This window comes from Epinephelus lanceolatus, chromosome 2 (assembly GCF_041903045.1).
Source record: "Epinephelus lanceolatus isolate andai-2023 chromosome 2, ASM4190304v1, whole genome shotgun sequence".
Taxonomy (NCBI): domain Eukaryota; kingdom Metazoa; phylum Chordata; class Actinopteri; order Perciformes; family Serranidae; genus Epinephelus; species Epinephelus lanceolatus.
This window is the reverse complement of record NC_135735.1, coordinates 45,417,522-45,430,425: the sequence shown is the minus strand read 5'-3', so window position 1 is coordinate 45,430,425 and position 12,904 is coordinate 45,417,522. Positions and strand designations below refer to the sequence as shown.

The window sequence follows — 12,904 nt, the reverse complement described above, 5'->3', positions numbered from 1 at the left end:
ATCTAATTGTAAGCAATACATTAAAAACATGGTATGATATTTCTAAAATGGCTGGTCATCAAAACTTTTCATCATCTCTTCAACCAATAATTAACAATAATTTCTTTTTACCTGGACAAAGGAAAGGGGTTTTTGAAGAGTGGTTTACAAAGGGTATTAAAACAATCGGAGACCTATTTGAAGCAGAAACAATTATGTCTTTTAGCAACTTCAGATTAAATATGGAATATCCTTCACATTCTTTTTTGCATATTTACAGATCAGACAGTTTATATTCTTTGCCTGCAAGTTTCCTGATGATAAGTACTCTTGATGACCTTCTTCTCATTCCAAATATTACAAATAAGTCTATTTCCATTTTTTATCAGAAGCTACAGTCCTTGGGTAAATATAACATTGATAAAATTATTAGTACATGGGAGAAGGACCTAGGAATCCAATCTAGCCAGGAAGAGTGGTCTAAGATATTTTCATTGTCAAGTAAAATATTCTTATGTAATCGGTTAAATGAGAGCCAATACCGAATATTTCACAGGCTACAACGTACACCCCAGTTTCTCAATAAATGCAACTCCAATATATCTCCCATGTGTAAAAAATGTAAGAAAGAGTTGGGAACTTATTTTCACTTAATATGGAAATGCCCTTTTATTGCACGTTTTTGGAAAAATATTAAAAAAGAGCTTTGTACAATCTTGGGCATGGACATTAAAAGGGAACCTGCATTGTTTCTGTTGGGATTCTCTCTAGAAGGTCTCGATCTTAACCCCTCTCAGTACTCTTATAACAAAACTCCTGTTACTAGCTAGACGATGTGTTTTGTTCCAACGGATTAAAGACAAACCCCCAACAGTAACGCAGTGGTACAGAGAAATTTATAAGGTCTTACCAATGGAAAGCTTCTCTGCTACCTTAGGGGGGAACAATACTTTTTTTTTAAAAATCTGGCAACCAATTTTAGAGCATCTGCCATATGAAATCTCAGACTTACTACAGAGGGGTGGATTAACTCTCAGAATGAATTCCAATTGATTTTGTAATTTTAATTTAAGAATGTATCTTCTCATCAACCCCCTTTTCCTTGAAAACTTGTGACCTAACACAGGAATGGAGTAAATTTTTCTTTTGTGCTATGCTCCTCCTGTGATGTATATTGTTGATGCTGCCATTTTGCTATGATTTGTGATTCAGGTGCTGTCATGCTTGTTTCTTTCTTTGTTTGTTTGTATGTTTGTCTGTCTTTCTTTCTGTTGTCCTGTTTTGTTTTTCTGTTTCCTTTTGCATTCTGAAAATTAAAATCAATAAAATATATATATATACAGTATATAAAAAAAAGAAGAACAGGACAGCACCTCACATTCCCACTGTCGCTCTAGTCCTTATTCACTGTAAAGCAAATGCCTCCTTTTCTTCTCTTGCCAGAGTCCTCTGCTCTGTCAGATCAGCATATAGAAAAAGTGCCTCCTGGTTGAATGGTGCTGTACAGGATTTGCCAAGTTTCAGTGAATCAAAGGATATTATAGTTCCTGATATGATATGATATCCTGCTGGAAACTGATGCAATACAGAGATCATCCAGTTTATTTTCTAACACCTGTCCAATGGCTAGCAGGATGCTAGTTCAAATGGTGCTTTTCTTGTCTATCTTTTCTTGATGTTTATTGATGTTTATATTTGAAAACTTCGACCTGGCTAGCCAGCAGCTAGCTACCCAGAATTTAGCAGTAGGGGAGTTTACAGAATAGTAAGTTGATTTACTCATCTCAATGACTGACTCACAGCCACACGCCTCGGCTGATCAAGAGCAGTTTACAGCTTTAAATGTCATTTAATTTTTGGAAATGTATAGAACTGCAGCTAATTGATAAGTGTAATGACAGACAATTGGCAGTATTTTGATAATGAAAAAAATCATTTTAGTCATTCTTTAAAGACTTTTGCAATGTGAGTATTTGACAATTTTTTGTCACATGTAATACACATCTAAATATTTTGTGATTTTGGACTATTGGTCAGACAAAATGAGAACGTGAAGATGTCACATTGGATCCTGGGAAATTCTAACGGGTGTTTTTCACAATTTACTGACATTTTATCAACAAATCGATTAAATGAGAAAATAGAAAATACTGTGTTCAAAAATGAGCTTATTGTGGACGTAGTCTTGGATGACTGAACCTGAGTCAACTGTTCAGTAAGCGTCACTTGTCTCAGAGCTGCAGAGGTTCTTCCTGTGGTTTCAAATAAGTTTGGGACCCGCTGTCTCATCGACAGAGGCATCTCGTCTTCAGGGATCTGTCGCAGCAGAGTAATGGAGAACTTCCTCCCCATCTTATTTAACAACCACAGGGCCCATTTGGTTCCATCGCTGCAGTTTGGTCCCACGTTCCCTGAACACATCAGAGCAGTAATGTTGGCAGATTGTCTCGCTAACAGTTCAGCCCCATTTGAATGGTCAGACCCCCCCTCTTATCTCTCCTGGCTCTGCACACACCTTGTTAAATCCCACTTTGTTTGCAGCCCTCGTCCTCTGACAGTTAAAGAAGTGACGAATGGCCATTATTATGGAAAGAAGGTTACTTTTATACACGGCTCGCGGCACTGAGGGGGGGCGCCGGCGGCTGCTCCATCACTGTCAGGGAAACTAATGATAAGATATCATAAGACACAGGACGGCCATGTTAAGATAGAGTGGCCTCCCGCCAAGTTTCCATCAGCCGCCGTCTGTCTGCGCTCAGCATTCATCTTGATTCTGCATCCACTCGCACTTATTTTGCTTTACACCTGCAAAAATACATCAAACACTTGCAGCTTCTGTAGATTTATAAGTGGAAGAATCTGCTCGCACAATTCAAATGAATAATGATGATAAAAGTGTCGTTTTCACTCTTTATTTCTGCACAACTTCACTGTAGGCTACAGTAAACTGAGGAGCTGCTGTGTGTTTGCAGATCAAACTGTGACAGATTGACAAGCAGCATCCCAACACTGCAGTCTTATACAACAGAAACATAAAGTTAAACCAAACACATCTCACTTCAAAACAAACACAATAAATCAGAGATTAACTGCAGAAGATTTCACCAACAGCAGAAAGTGTTCTGTCTTTATTAACTGTATAAAAATCTTTTCAGCTTCTTTTCTGTGGTTTGTTCGACCAAATCCATCCTCAACGTGTTAATGGCATCAGTGACATATGAAATATGATCCAGGAAGTCCACTTTGAGTAAGAGATCCATGAACGTAAATATTTATCAGATACAGATAGGCTGCACAGAGGATTGTAAAAGTCTGACACAGGACTCGGGGCAGTAATTTGTTTTGCATGACAATCTTGAGGTAAACAGCAAAAATACAATGTTGACATTACAATAGATGTTCTTATGTCTGTAGAAAAAGGTCCAGACATGTCAAGAGTTTCTCTTTCACACACGTAGCAAACAAGAGAAGACTGTCTGTGTCCGAAGTGTTCTCACAGACTAGAAATACTCCATTTGGTTTAGGCAAAGGGTGCCACATGTGTAGAGCATGCAGGATGTAGGATATGACACGCATTACACCGTGGGTTAGGGTTAACCCTTGGGCTAGGGTAACCCTAACCCTAACCCTAACCCTAATCTCTCCAGTTAGATATTTTTGCCTTCTTCATGTAATTGACCCCTGCTTCTTCACTTTCAGGTGTTTGGCTTTTTCTACCTGTTTCGTGTGAGCTGCATGAAAGAAACACCATCAACATGTCCACGTGCTCTTTGTGTACTCTCCAGTCAATGACCTGCTCTATTCACACATCTCAATCAGATATGATATGGAGTTTGTACTGGGGAGCTGGCAGGGTAAAGGCCGTTTAAAGGGATAGTGCACCCAAAAATAAAAATTCAGCCATTATCTACTCACCCATATGTCGACGGAGGCCCTGGTGAAGTTTTAGAGTCCTCACATCCCTTGCAGAGATCGGCGGAGGGAGTGGCCAGCACACCTAATGGCTGATGGCACCCCAGACTAACGTCCAAGAACACAAAATTGAATCCACAAAGTATCTCCATGCTGTTCATCCATAGTGATCCAAGTGTGCTGCAGCTGCAACATAAAAAGTTGTTTCGAAAAATGTCATATGAACTCTGTTTTTAGCTTCACTGTAGCCTGTAGCTCTGACTGCTTCTCTGTGCTCCGCGTTCATGTGTGCGCGCTCAGGGTGATCGGTGATGCATGGTCTCTGAAGAGCAGCAGTCTCGTCAGTACTGATGTCCAGATTCTCAAGTGCAGGCATCGCCAATTCCCAGTCTGAGCAGCAAAGACTTTCCTCATCCGTTGGCATTGCTTTGCATTTGAAACAACTACACCACCAGGTTTCCAGTGCTCGACTCAGGTATTCTGCGGCTGGCTGAGGCTCATGAGCTGCGGCGTCTGCTTCATCCAGTAGCCTGAGTTCCGTCCGTATACTCGGGCTCAAACAAATACGGCTCAACAAAGAAATGCTGTTCTTCCTTAATTTCAAAGTTTTCAGACATGTTGGGCTGTCCTTTGCTAAAAGACCGTAGTGCAAATTATCTTTTAGCGACTGTGGCTACCGTTGTCTCCCCCTGCGGTGCACGTGTCACGTGATGTAAACACGGGTAAGCAAAGCTCATGCTTTCGCTGGTCTCGCGCAGATGTGCACACGTGAGCGCGGAGCACAGAGAAGCAGTCAGAGCTACAGGCTACAGTGAGGCTAAAAACAGAGTTCATATGACGTTTTTTGAAACAACTTTTTATGTCGGGGCTGCAGCACACTTGGATCACTATGGATGAGCAGTATGGAGATACTTTGTGGATTCAATTTTGTGTTCTTGGACGTTAGTCTGGGGCGCAGTCTGCCATTAGGTGTGCTGGCCACTCCCCCCGCCGATCTCCGCAAGGGATGTGAGGACTCCCTCACCAGGGCCTCCCTCGGCATATGGGTGAGTAGATAATGGCTGAATTTTCATTTTTGGGTGCACTATCCCTTTAATGTCCAATCCAACTTATATAGACATTTGCATTCTCACATACAGCTCTTCCGGGCAATGTCTAGATAATTTCAGGTGTGTAGTGCATGTGTGAAAGTGGCTAAAGTAGTCCATTAGGAGGGGGAGCTTGCATGCGTTACAAGCAATTAAGTGCTAGTTCTGCTGGTTTTTTTTAATCTTTGCTGTGTGCTTTTATATGTTGCTATGTTTTATCTTGCATGTTTTATTGTGCTTGGTTTTACTGTTTTTACTTGCATGCTTTTATTTTAAAATCATATGGATGCTGTGATTTTGAATAAGTTTTACTTCCTCTTGCTGTCCCACTCAATTAGTCCCAAATACCTGCACCTGGTAAAAAAAAAAAAAGTCTCTTACAGAGTGACAAGGTGGCCACCCACAGACAAGGCTGTCTGGGACTACAACCAATGAGGTGGCGGAGAGGAGGGGGCCTTAAGCAACGAAAATATTGAAATAAATAGGTCAAGGTGTGTTGGACCAGGAGAGAACAGTCTGAGAGGACAGCTCAAGAGGCAGCACCAAAAACAGAGCAGGGGAAGCTTGTGGGAAACAGTATGAGAGGACAGCAGTGAGGCATTGGAAACAGCACAGCAGTCGGCAGTCCATTCAGAGGTGGTCCGCTGAGAGAAACTGGTGCAGAAGAGTGACCAGCAGCCACAGCACTACTGCGCAAACAACCAGCATAGTTGAGAGTGAGTATACCCCAAATCAACTTGGGTGTTAGCAGGTAAAGGTGCTGTGGACGAGTGACTGCCGGCTGTCTCCAATAACAGTTTGCCTGTGAACGCATGAACGTCTGACACAGAAAAGTGGAGCTAGTGTTGCGATGCCTTATTGGCCGGAACCTGCTGCCAGATACCCCTCAAGACTGAGATAGAGACAGTGGATTGTTTTCAAACCTTGAGCTGCTTCCCTGGACATTTCAGGAACTTTTTTATGTGTGCCTTTTATATTTTTTTATGACAATACTGCATTGTTTTTTAGTAAATCGTATTTTTACCTATTGTCTCTTTAGGGTCTTAACAACACCACAAGTGGGTTTTTAGTAGCTGTAACTATTTTAATTTTTGTAATTATTATTTTCTTTTCTTAAGCTGGATAAGCTTAAGCTCTTAAACTTAACCCTGATTTTAAAGTCAACTTGGTATATGCTACCCCTGCTTACACATGCATTTGATCATCCAACACAGCATCTTGTTGGATGAGTCATTTTTGCAGCAAAAGTTGAGTCAGCCAGAGGGTCATGAGTTGTCCTGAGTTTTCCTTTGGGACGGTCCTATTTTCTTCATGCCTCCAATCTTTGCCTTTCCTTCCTTGACTGAGCTCTTTGTCTGTGAATAGGGATGTAAATTGGCTCTCAACTTGAACTGGTTCCAAATTGTCTAATCAATTGGCATTGTATGCCTCAAAGCTTTTCAATTCCTTTTATCAATTGCGGCATGTTTTTCTGACAGTTGCACATTGTAAAACCATGATGTAAAACCCATGCGTCTACACTGCTGCAACATAATTTTATGTAAGGGTGGAAACACCAGCAATATGCTGAAACATCTTTCTATGCAACATAAGCTTAAATTCTAGGAATGCCATGTATCTGACACTCAACACATGAGTGCCACTGCTTCCTGAGGAATATCTTATAATAAGATTAGCACCACGCAGAGAGGCTTAGTACATTTTTTCTTTGACTAAGAAAACCTGAATGAAAATCAATACTGTAAAACCATTCTCTTAATTCACCCATTTTAGATGATGACAGACAGACTGTTGTCATTGAGGCTGAAAACCTGCATAGGCCTACTTTTTTACCCAGAGAATTAATCAGGAATCAATAAGGGAAGTGATTAAATAGCTTAAGCAGGATGGATAATGGCACTGATATCAGTAAAATCTTATTAATTCCCATCCCTATCTGTGAACTCTTGTTCAAATAAATGTGGTCAGCCATCCTCCTCATGATAATCCACAGGATAATCAGCTGTTGCATTTAGTTTTTTTGAGTTTCCTGTCCAGTAATAACTGATGTGACAGTCAGCCTCACACATGTAAACAAACTGGTGTGTGGATGAATATGGAGGGTGGTGCTTCAGTCATCAGTCAAGTTCACCCGCATGTAGATCTTGTTTTTTCGAGCATGGGCATTCCAGGCAGCTACTGTCTCTTTACTTTGAGTCAGATTTGGAGAGAAGCAATTGAAATGCTTCATAAAAAAATCTCTACAGTGAAATTGGAGAGTACAAAGTTAGCACGACCCATAGAGTCATAACATAGCCCAATTTATCACCTAAAGCTGGCTCTAGATAGGGTCTATTCATGTTTTCATTTCTGCAACTGTGCCTCCGTGAGGAGTGCGTCAGAAAAAACATTGATTTTTTTGTTTGTTTTTTAACACGAAACAGCTTTATTCTGTATTTTTACTGGTTAAAATCACCTGAGGTGTCATTTATAAAACCAAAGCCAAAAATAGCGTGGTTCCAGTAATAACCTTTGGATCAGAAAAAAGGTGAGGTGACAACAGCATAGGAGAAACACTACTTTGTAACATGGAACTGCTATAATCAGTGTTTTTACTGGTTGAAATCGTCTGGGGTCTCATTTATGAAACCAAAGCCAAAAACGGCGTGTGCCCAAAAATATTCAACAATTTCTACAATCAGGCTTCCACCTCACCATCTGTGTCACCAACTTCCCGTCTCCCAAATGTTCGTAAATGGGCCAAAGTTTCTTCCATCGGCAATGTATTTATGGATTGCAACTTTTGTGTGGGAGTGGCTTATATCTCTTTCAGGCCTCATTTTATGCTTACGCAATGTTTAAAAATGAGACCTCTGGTCTGTTTTTGGAGAGGAGATGTATGCGGATAAATTGATTCCAGTAAAAACCTGAACACTGAAGGAATTCTAACCAGGAGAAGTTTCAGCAGCTCAGCGCTAGATACCAATAAATCCCCCTAAATCCTACACATTTGACATTCAAGGTTCAGTGAGGATGCTGGTCTTGGTTAAATATTAAAAAGGTCAACACTGACTTGAAATCAAAATCTTTTTTTAACCTTAACTTAAAAGTGCTTTTGATACTAAAACCTAACGACACAGACAGGAATCAGGATGTGAACCTTGGCCTCTGCCTTGTAAAGCCATCATTCATCCAACCACCTCCGTGCAGAACAAAGCATAGCGATAAGATATGGAGCTCCACTGAGAAACTGAAGAACAAAAGCTGATGAGAAATTTGGGAAACTTTTAATCAGAGTGACGCTGACCATGATAAGCTGTTAGTCCAGGGAGCCGTGCTGCATTCAGGGTCTGTAAAAGAAACCGGGGTCTCAGGATTCTCCTCTGTGATGGACGGATTAGAGGCTCAGATTGTTTTCCTGCTGCAGTTTCATTGAAGTTTCCTCTAAATTAATTGAAAGTGTGTTCTGGTTAAGCCCTGGAAAAACACTTTCAAACACGGAGTGCCGTAGTTTTCTCCAGACGGTTCCTAAATTGGAGTCTGTGGTTTGTGATGTGTTTGAAGAGGATTTTGATTTAATTACGACGCGCATACATGAACGGGACAGAGCTGTGCTGCTTTTAAATCAAAGTTAATATCAAAACAAAATCACACACTAATCTTTTGATAATTGAATCCTTATTTATTAGCCAGCTTTTATTTGTTTAGTCACCAGCGAGGGAAATGAAGTTCTGCTGCAAATATATGCACAGACAAAGACAAAATAAAACCTTGTGTTCTTTGACTATGAAAAGAAAATGAACTAATAAGTGTTAACAGAAAGTATACAAGTAGACAGAGACCGAGCTGGATTTATGGTTCGTTGATTCACTTTCTGTGTTTCGCTTCTAAAATCCACCTCAGTATTTATTTTCTTTTTTCATTTCCCATTTTCCTTCTTTCTTCCATGATAATAAGACATGTGTAGGCCTATATGACAGAGTGCAGGCCAATGATTGGTGCAATGCAGGGAAGGTGAACCATGTGCCATTAAGGGCCAACAGTCTGCAGGACTTCTTCCAACAAATCCTTTAAACTAAAAGAGAAAATACATCGTTGCTTCATGTCATCGTTTGGTTGTCTGACAAGGAAAATGCCAATTGTTAGTCAGTGCCTTCAAACCCCTAAATGAGTATTTTCTAATTGCAGTTTTGTTATGTTTACTAAAGGGTCTGGGTCCACATGGCATTTTTCCTGAATGTCAGCGTCATTTTTCAATTGCTCCCAATATGAAGAGGGCCAAGCAGCCACCTTGATAAAAAGTGCACAGTGTTGTTTTAAAGAGTGCTCCAGCTTTTTGTGTGGCCTCTCAAAGCACTCCAAGGTGAAAATCTCTTAACTTTTCAGAAAGACGCTAGTGACTTCTATGCCACTCCTTTAGCTAACGTTCCTGTCTATGCGAGCTGTATGATGTCAGTCAGAAACTATCACAACAAAGACAGAAAAGCCCATCTGTGGAAGCACATGGGCCTGACACTGAATGGTGGTGGTGAGTGCTTTTATCACTGTACACGTTGTAAACTTGTTGTTAACTGTGTAGACAACCCTCTGTTAATGTAGTGTTACATTGGCTGTCTAGCTAACGTTATTGTCAAGTTAGATATTGTTGTCATAGAAACAAAACTATGTGTAGCCTAGGCCTAGTGCATCAAAGAAAATTTCATTATATAAAGCGTTGAATGTTGTGCTCCCCAGCATCCTGCCATTGCTTTTCTGCCAAAGAAAAACACTACGTGGACACACACCCTAAAGGATCTGAATACTTCCTCCACCCATACTGTTCTGCTTCTCAAACTCAATTTGCTATTGAGGACCATGTGGTACAGACAAAAGATCTAGATGAAGGAGGTAAGGTCATTTTTCCAAATGCATGGCTTAGCCCACCCTAAGTGTGCCATGTTGTAACAAACTGTGATCACGTCTTCACAGCATCCTCACACCAGGAGAGAGTCACACCGGGCCTCCTTGTGGGCTTGCTACGTGGCCAACCTGTGACGCTGTCCTCTCATCCTCTCCCGAAAAAACTCTGATTTGTTCAGCTCTCAAGTGCTTCTAACTGAATCTCTGTGGTTTGGAGTTCAGTTTCACTCCTGTGTTCCTGTTCAAACTTACAGCTGTCAGTTTTATTTTACTCCGGCAGCTGTGTCACATCTGCATTTTCTGTGTGAAGTTAATGCTGATGCTACTGACCAGCAGGAGACTTTTACTGTGGAAGCTGCAGCAAATGCAATGTGTTTGATGTCAGAGGTGCTTCTCTTTAGATAGCCTATGGCTCGAAACCACTTTTTCATGTCCAACTTTGAGTATTGGCCGATACTGATGCCAACCCGGTACTGTCTTTTCTCCTCTCTGAAACAAGCCAGCTGTTGATAATATGTTTGTATGGATGCTCTTTACTTAACCTAGACATCTAAAACACATCATAACACAAATATTCTACTCCCGTACAGGAAGAATACTTATCCCACAACATGACTCAGTAATGCATACTGCTGCTTCATTTTATTTAAACTTTTCACAGCATTTTTGATTGGTCAGCACCATTCAGACATTCAAAATGAAAGTTTAAGGACAACTTCATGCAAAAGGAATTTTAACTCTAGTGTAAAATACTGGATAAAACTCAATAATAAATGTAGCCTCTACCTAAATGACAAAAAAAAGTTACACTGTAGACCATAACTTTAATAACTATAACTTTACATAACAATAGTATCTCCAGTATAAAATGTACAGTGGAACACTGTACACTAACCGTGGCATCTTAATGCAGTCACACCTGTAACTGCAGGCTGTTATTACATCTGAAATCAGGTGAGCTGCATTGAAAAACAATATCTAAGGTAGACAGTGCAAGCTCTTGAGTAACTGCTGTTCATGTGACACGTACTGGTCATCTGTTACTTATTGTGTGGCATGTCTCTTCACGGCATGTCACGCAAAGCTTAGTTATGCATTTACATACTTCAGGCTAAAGGAACGTGTTGAAATATACTTTACTGTTTTTCGGATATCCAATCCAATAATTATAGTCAGTATTGGAGCAATACAGATACTGTGTATCCTTTCTTTTCTTCAATAAAAACATATCTACACAACATTGCAGAAACATTCAGTGTTATTTGTACAAGTTGTAAATAGCTCAGCCACAGTGAGCTGCAGGTTCACAGGCTTCAGTTCCATGGACGTCTATCCACACCTGTTAAAAAATTTCATTGACTTGGTTGAAGGTCAGGGCGCTCATCACGTCTATACGAAACCAGCAGTGGTTGTGGGCAGCAAAGTTAAGTCAGCTTTATTGTCAATTTCTCCACATGTACCAGACATACAGAGGAATCGAGAAGATGTTGACAAGATGACTCTGACACGAGTCATATTTCATATGACCCCTAACAGAAGTGGTTTTCCTTCTTTGAACAAAAGACAAATGCTGTTTTATTTGTGAGAAAAATCTCCTCACTGATGCAGCACGAGTAGAAAGAGAGGAACTCATCAAGTCTTCTGAGGTGATCAGTTCGAGGGAAAACAGTAAACTGTCTGATCAGATCACGCTTAGCTCTGCATCCAGGCTGTTCTCATGCATTGTTCTTATGTAGGCCTATGAAAAGGAATGCACCAGTATTTGTATAACCCACATAATAGACAGTATATACGTTATCAGAAAGGCTGCAATCATGTGACCAATATGCTGATGGGAGAAGTGAAATAGTGTCAAGAGCAAAGAATCTGTATGAGGAGGCAGATTGGGGTGGTGAATCAAACAAGCACAGGAGTTCTCCTATAACAGTGGTTCTCAAACTTTTTTCAGTGATGTACCCCCTTTGAAATATTTTTTCAGCCAAGTACCCCCTGACCAGCGCAAAACATTTTTTGTAGAAAAGGAAGAGGTACAGTGCGGTCCCATCAGTGTCTGATTTCTTAAAGTTAAACTTGTACCAATGTACCTGAGAAATACTTTTAAATTGCAAACATTGCATGTAGAAACAAAAAAGAAACAAACAGAAAACAGTGACCAATAGGAAGGCATAAAACCAGTCAAAACTCAAATATGCAAAACCCTGCTAATTTATATTGGTCTCTCTTGTAATGGTAGGAAATAAAAAATATATATAAATAACTGAAAATGTGTTCACAAAAAGACAAATAATTAACTTAATTATAATAAAGATTTGTTCACAAAAAATAAATCATTAACTTAATTATAAATAAATAATATTTTGTTTACAAGAGGAAATTGATAACTTAATAATAAATAAAGATTTGCTCACAAAAAAAAAAATCATCAACTTAAAGTGCCCTCTTTTGGGATCAAAAAATGAAAATTGCAAGTTTTCATCACTTAGAATTGCATTGTTGCATTGAACTGAGTCTTTCGCACTTACAGTACATTTTAGTGAGAAACATGGGCTTGTACCTCACTGAGGATCTTTGTCATTCTTGGTGGCAGGAAGGCAACTGCTGTGATCAAGCTCTTCTCCAGGCACAGTCTGTTTCTTTGCTTTGTTTTGATCAGCGTCATTGCAGAGAAGGAGGCCTCACATAAATATGTGGAGGCAAAGGGTAGCAGCTGCTCCAAAGCTTTCTGTCCCAGCTCAGGGTGCTCCTGCTTCACACACACCCAAAAATGCGTGAGAGTGGATGTGCCAAACTTCATCTGCAGGCCACGGTCAGATGCCACTTCCATCAGTTTTTCCTGATGAGTGACAGGGAGCTTGCTTCTGTTTGCTTCAGATAAGAGAAATGGGTTTCTCACCCAATCCAGCTGTGCAGATTTCTCCTCCATGTCAGGAAAGTAGGAATGAAAACCATTTATCAAGTTAGCCAAATGTCCCACTATGACTAACTTCACCGGAGCTGTCTCCACATCCTCATTGGAGAGAAAAGCATCCACCTGAGGAAAGCAGGTG

The 12,904-nt window shown here is 40.3% G+C and overlaps 1 long non-coding RNA gene across 1 annotated transcript; it reads left to right on the top strand.

The window, feature by feature from the left end:
• The first annotated feature begins 5,231 nt into the window (after positions 1–5,231).
• On the top strand, positions 5,232–11,085 carry LOC144459332 (uncharacterized). Its single transcript, XR_013488321.1, has 3 exons — positions 5,232–5,695; positions 9,693–9,845; positions 9,927–11,085. It is a non-coding gene; the product is annotated as an uncharacterized LOC144459332 (long non-coding RNA).
• The last annotated feature ends 1,819 nt before the right edge of the window (positions 11,086–12,904 follow it).